The sequence below is a fragment of the Miscanthus floridulus genome, chromosome 10 (genome assembly GCF_019320115.1).
Source record: "Miscanthus floridulus cultivar M001 chromosome 10, ASM1932011v1, whole genome shotgun sequence".
Taxonomy (NCBI): Eukaryota; Viridiplantae; Streptophyta; class Magnoliopsida; order Poales; family Poaceae; genus Miscanthus; species Miscanthus floridulus.
In genome coordinates, this window is record NC_089589.1 from 22,426,654 (window position 1) to 22,433,979 (window position 7,326).

The following is a 7,326-nucleotide window of genomic DNA, read 5'->3' on the forward strand; positions in this document are numbered from 1 at the left end:
TGCATTTTTTTGGCCCTCGGCAAATCAGTTTTTCGAAGCAATTTTTGAGGCCCTAAATGAATTCAAATGAAAAACTTTTCAACTACAAAGTTGTATAACTTCTCAAGATCTACAAAGTTTATTTTGGTCATTTCTTCATTTGACAAAGCGACAATAACGTTGTTCATAAAATCTACATCTCTCATATTAGTTTCATGAAAGTAGAAGACAGATATATAAGATTTGTGAACAATGTTACTACCACTATGTCGGATGAACAAATGACCAAAATAAACTTTGTAGATCTTGATAAGTTATGAAATTTTGTAGTTGGCAACATTTTGATTTGAAATCATCTTGTCATGCAAAAACGACGTTTGAATTTGAAATTTTTAAAATTTGAATTTTTCAAACGACCTCGGATGGAAAAACTTCCTAAATGAAAATTGTAGATCTCCAAAAGTTATGAAACTATGTAGTTGACAACTTTTTGATTTGAAATCATCTTATCATGCAAAACTACGTTTGAATCTCTCAAATTTAAAATTCAAAATTTTCAAACGACCTTGGATGGAAAAACTTACTAAATGAAAATTGTAGATCTCAAAAAGTTATGAAACTTTGTAGTTGACCACTTTTTGATTTGAATTCATTTAGGGCCTCAAACAAGCAATTTACTCTAAGTTTGCCGAGTGCCTTTTTTCTGGCACTCGGCAAAGCCGTATTTTGCCGAGTGCCTATGTTTTGGCACTCGGCAAAGAGGCATTTTGCCGTGTGCATTTTTTTGGCCCTCGGCAAATTAGTTTTTCGAATCAATTTTTGAGGCCCTAAATGAATTCAAATGAAAAACTTTTCAACTACAAAGTTGTATAACTTCTTAAGATCTACAAAGTTTATTTTGGTCATTTCTTCATTTGACAAAGCGACAATAACGTTGTTCATAAAATATATATGTCTCATATTAGTTTCATGAAAGTAGAAGAGAGATATATATATGATTTGTGAACAATGTTACTACCACTATGTCGGATGAACAAATGACCAAAATAAACTTTGTAGATCTTGAGAAGTTATGAAATTTTGTAGTTGGCAACATTTTGATTTGAAATCATTTTGTCATGCAAAAACGACGTTTGAATTTGAAAATTTTAAAATTTGAATTTTTCAAAAGACCTCGGATGGAAAAACTTCCTAAATAAAAATTGTAGATCTCCAAAAGTTATGAAACATTGTAGTTGGCAACTTTTTGATTTGAAAACATCTTGTCATGCAAAACTGCGTTTGAATTTCCAAATTTTAAAATTCAAATTTTGTAAACGACCTCGAATGGAAAAACTTCCTAAACTAAAAGTGTAGATCTCGAAAAGTTATGAAACTTTGTAGTTCACAACTTTTTTATTTGAATTCGTTTAGGGCCTCAAACAAACAATTTACACTCGGTTTAGTATAATATATTAGGAACTAAAACAGAATCCAGACACAAGTGACAGTGTGGTGTAGTGGTAGAGGAGGTTTGTGCGCAGCGGGAGGTCTCGGGTTCAAATCCCGTCGTCCGCGTAGCCGTGAAATTGACGTGAAAAAAGCCGGACCGGTGGGGACCTCCACCAATTAAAACAAATTTTCCATTTTTTTTGGGTAAAAATTCCCATTTTTTCGGGTTTTTTTCGGTTCCAACTTTGCCGAGTGTCGGGCACTCGGCAAAGGCTTTGCCGAGTGTCGATTTTTGGCACTCGGCAAAGAAATTTTTGCCGATAAAATCTTTGCCGAGAGACCTATGCCGAGTGCGGCACTCGGCAAAGCCTTTGCCGAGTGCTTGGCTGGCTTTGCCGAGTGCCCCCAGCACTCGGCAAAGAGGGCGTCTGCAGTTGTGCCTGCTCGCTTGTCCGGTGGTGACGCCATGCGGCGTTTCTCATCCGACAGTGTGACCTTTTTGGCAATGGATTCATGCAACGCAAATGTGGAGAGGTCGACCCTTTCCTTTGCTGGAATAAGCAGTGCCACGTTGGCGGTGTGTGATGCCGTATACCGGCCTTGCCCGTCCACGTGAAGCCCATAGCCGGAATCCTGGGTTTTGCCGTACCGAGCACATAAGTCAACGACTGAGGTAGCGGCCGAGGATGCTGAAATGAAAATTTGACTTGGACAGGGGGTTTTCTGCTGAAATCATGGCCCCATGGGTTGCCACGTCGGCTCCTAGGTGTTCCAGTGTCTATTTTGGACTCGGATGTCACTTAAATATATTAGGGAGCTAAAAAGACGATTTCATAGCTTGCAGATCCAAACTAGAATCGAGTAATACTTTAAGGATCAACTGTGCAATTTACTCACATTTGTTTATTACACACGTCCGTTACACAAAGCCTGTTTGTTTGTTTATTACACACGTGCATCAGAGCATCGTACCATATCCGAATGGGAAAAGCAAAGAGAAAAAAGAGACTACATAGACTATGATGAGACCACTATGAATTGGCGAAAAAACACCATGGCTACCACTTCCACTGTCTACTATGCCGGAACTACAACTATGTACTATATAGCTATTTTTTTTTGGAATACTCACTTGTAAAGACGACGCTACAAATGGAAATGGCTTGTGCAGATCGGCTAGATTGTGATCAGTCTGGGACACTAAGACTGATGGAGGATGAAGCCCATCGCCATGCTCCTTAAACTCATGGCCAAGGTGGCCACAAACTTGACACCAGTTTGGTAATTTTTCATATTTCACCAAGAACAGCTCCCTTCTGTTATTCCTCACCAAGGAGACCGCGCTTTTCAGCGTCTTCCTGACATCCAAACTAATTTTAACATGGTAGAAGTTGCCTTCATACCCAAAAGAAGCACTCTCCGAGGTTTTGAACTTCCCAACTTTCGACAGGGAGGTCGTGAATCTGTATCCATATATCGATATTGGCAAGCTCTATGGACGAAGGTATGGTGAATCCGTCATAGGGGGCCATCAGCACCGGATTCCCCCTAAACATCCGTGGTCCTCCTTCAGTGACCTTTTCCCAATCACCCAAACACGAAAATTGGAAGATGTGGAGGTTGGGTTCTAGGGTTTTGGTCTTCACTTCTCGCGCCAGATCCCATGCAGAGCGCATGTTCTTATAGAACCAGTAAGTAGAGTACTCATTCTCCGTATATACCTTCGCTATGATCAGCCATCTCGTCGCCTCTTCCGACGGCGCCTCCTCAGATTCAAAGACCACGTCATCCATGTCCTCCTCCCTCAGCCCAAGTTGCTTCATCATATAGCCTTAAGTCCTCCATCGCCACCACTAGCCGAAGCCCCCGATCGATCTGTTGCCATGGTCAGAACCCACGGCCAAACCAAGAGAGATAAACCCTAGGTAGAGGGAAAAAGTATCAGGCGCTGCGCACGTGTCTTTACTGCCACCTTCAACTAATCTAGTCTAGGGGAAGAAACAAACTAAACTACTTCGACCTATAAAATACCAAAACGGCTGCCACTTGCATCCTTACTTTATGTCAGCCCAGTTGGCCCACTATGAAAATGGATCGAGAATGTTATCAGCGGCCCACTCACCTGCCTTCTCCGTGCTTTACTTGTCTCTGGAGACTACCAAATCACACGGCTCAGAGCCTCGCACAGATCTCACATGGCCTTCCTCCCGATCCTCCGGCGGCGCGGGCGCCACCTCGCCGTACAGCTCCACCACCACCTCGGCCTCTGCCCCGCCCCGTCCTGGTGGAGTCTTTCTCTCAGTTGCAGTACCGCATCTTCGGCTCTCCTACATCGTGTCACATGCAGCGACACTGGCCGACTCCAAGTCTCCGACCGCCCTGCGCGAGCGCTCCTTCCCTCACACGCGTCCTGTGCGGCGCTCCCCGATGCGCTCCGGTCGGGCGGAGTCACCAACGACTGCGTCTCCTCCGCTCATACCGATCTCCGCATCGCCACGCTCGTGCCCAAATGAGGTAATGAGTTAATTTCTGGTGAGTGTGTAACACTGAAGATATTGGTAGAAAGTTCAGTAGACCGTGGAATGAGTATGAACGTGTTTGAGACTTCATGTTATATGTCATCAACACAATAACACCTAACACGATTCATGTTCCTTGTTACATATAGTTCACGAATCAAAATATTTCATTATTAGGGTATAATTGTTTGGTGAGGAGAAGGCGTTGAAATAAATGCTGTAGTAGATTCTTTTTTTTGCTGTAGTTGTTGTTTGGTCATGTATTCGTTCCACCACTATGTGCTTATAATTATTTAACAATGGTTATTTATCGTGCATAAATCGAAAGCTGCCTGTGTTCTGTACACGTATGTCTTACTTACTTATGCAAATAATAGAACTACTATTGAGGTCATTCATTCTAGAGAATTTTCATGAGCTAGTTTATCGGTGGCAAGCATAAAGTGCCCTATGTAATGGTTTTTGGGTACAGTGTGAACTTACAATGCTTTGCTGATGCATTTAATGCACAGAATATGATGTTTGATCAAAATATTTGTCTATTTCTAAAATACTATTATATGAAATGGATGGCACTGGGATATATAGCATCTGATGCAATGTACCATATCCTCACTTAATCCAGAGGTTTTCAGACATCACCATGGTGGCTCTTCTAATCATATATTACCCACATTTGGTTCTCCGTTTGTTAAATAATGTTATATGGGAAAGAGATATTACTAAATCGTCTTGCATAAGTAACAGTCACTTCTCTATTTTTTTTAATTTCAGGATCAGATGATCTTTTCTGTTCTTGCTTTCTAAATTAATCTTATTTGGTATAGACCATGTACAACAACACTACCACAAAAATGATCTCAGGAGACAGTGGGTTTTATTTACAGAGGCAGACATTTTCTTCCATTGCCTCTAAAAATCTCTCCCTGCCTCTATAAATAGATTTTCAGAGGCGTTAAAAAGACCATAACTGAAAATAAGGTCATTTTCAGAGATGGCCTTCTTATGAGGCCGTCTTTGAAAATCCAATTACAGAGGCAGTGTGTCACGCGGATTACAGAGGCGATTTCTTACACAGAGGACTTCTTAGATTTGAGTCGTGCATTGCCGGTGATGAGAAGCTTATGGCATGACCCTCGCTAACTATTTTGCCCTTCGGGCAATCTTTTGCCCGAGTTATCGGCGGCCATGATTAATGTGCCAAAATGCTAAACTGAGGCCAAATGTATCTCTCCACATTTTTATTAATCAGAACAAACTTCTGCTCTGAACGCCTCAGAATTAATTTGGGTCTGCTGTTGCAGCTTCTGTCGATCTAGGCCTGGATCCACCTCAGATTGTTTAAAGCTGGGGCAGCACGTATTCTTTTGAGATGGCCAAATAAATCAGTAAGTCTAAAGTTTACTTGACTAACCAGAACAACAGATAGCATCCATACATATTGTGTCTGTTAGAGATTGCTTCACATATTGTCCAACAGGTGATCTTGACAGACAAGCATACACATATTCTCCGATCCTCATGCATGCATGTTTCTTCTCAGTAGATTGATGATTTCTTCAATATTTATCCATGATACGTGCTGCATTCCAGTTCTAGTTTGTGTACATGGAGGATTTTATTTGTTCTTGTTAACCGGTATGCTGCTGCTGCTGCTATTGTTACGTTGTGGTTCTCCTGTAGTTGGATGACTGGGTGCACTGTGGGGAATACAACAAGAAGAACGATCGGGAGAAGCTGCAGTAGCAGAAGGAAAGGGTGCACTGGGCTCAAGAAGGTTCTCGTTGAGGATGGCCTGTGTCACCCCGGTGATGCAGGCGGAACTGTTCTTTTATTGATTTGCAGAGGCGTGCATCGTAAGATACCTGCTTCTATAAACATGAATTTCAGAGATGGACATGTTTTCCATTTACACTGGTGCTCCCACAGAGGTGGTTGAGCAGGCCGCCTGTGTAATGTTGTTTTGCCCAACTCTGTAAAGGGACTTCTAGTTGTGTATTGAATCTAGATAAAATAGGCCAAACAAGATTTAGGTGCAAAAAACATCAAGCTATGCCAATATTTTTGGTTTGCGAATTACATGGTTGCTGATCTAAATACAGGTTTTGACCCATAATGTAGATGTAGGCTTCATCTGCTGATCTAAACATGCTGCCCTCTGTTCTTCTATGCCATTGTAGAGTTGGTTATCACCAAATTTTGACAGGTCCTGTGTGTTGGTGTATTTTTTTTCTAGACTGCAGCAGATATAGAAGCTAAAAGGTTAAATTGGTATGGCGATGAATTTTCTGTAGTATGATCCTACCTAAGCGTCGATTTTAATTTGGTGTAATATAAGCATTCTGCTTGGTTGGCACTGACTGTGCATGAATCCATGATCTGATTTATATTGCTCCTTGATAATTTGAACATTAGGATATAGATGTGCTGATGTTTTTGACCAGCACATGATATGCAGTACATGTGAACATGGTATGTCAATGTGTTTGCTCTACCATGATGGTAGTAAGGAGTTCATTTCAGCCAAATATGTTTATTAAGTCAAATAGACCTTGCAATGAATATAGACATGCCATTGTATGTCTGTGTGTTTGGTCTACCATAACATGGTATGTCTATGGTTTAGATGGTCTTCAGCTCGGTATTGTGAATTTACTTGCCATTATGTAACCTTTAGCATATAATTCAGTGACCAGTGCGTCCTATGTGCTGGTTGTGGTTTGATGTGTAGAAGCGTTGGAATCAATAATGTGATTAATTGATTTTTGCTATACTGTTACTGTGGAACGCCCGTACATGTAGCTTTTCTATGAATATTTTCAGCATGTGCTTCAGGTATTCAGTCATGGACATAGCTAATGATGAGAAGCACAGATCACCCAGCCTGCCGAACAATGATATGTGATCATAATCTTCTTCTCTGGGTGTTCCAGTTTCATCAGTGTATGACAGTTGTTGGCGTTTTATAGTACATCAATGTTGCTATTATCAGTGTATGACAGTTGTAGGTGTTAGATTGTAAGAATTCATATCATAGAAGTCAACTCATGTTTTTTTTTATTCTCTGTAATGGAGCACATTGAAATGTACCACAATACCAGGCCTGAATAATTGTAACGTTGTGGCAAGCACCGAGTATACATTGTTATCTGAAAATAACTCTCAAGAAGTTCCATGTTCTCCTAACATGGTCTCGTGCAAGCTACAATTCACGAAGAAAAAAAAATATTGGCAATATTGATTGATTCAAGAGTAAATTTGCGCAAAGGATCTGGTCTTTACATTGTCGATTTTCCATGACCTGCCTTGAGATAGATAGAAGCAGCCCACACCATTTCCAGTATTAACAAACCAGAAACTGAAGTGAGGCTTGCTATGTACATCCACTTGGCAAGCT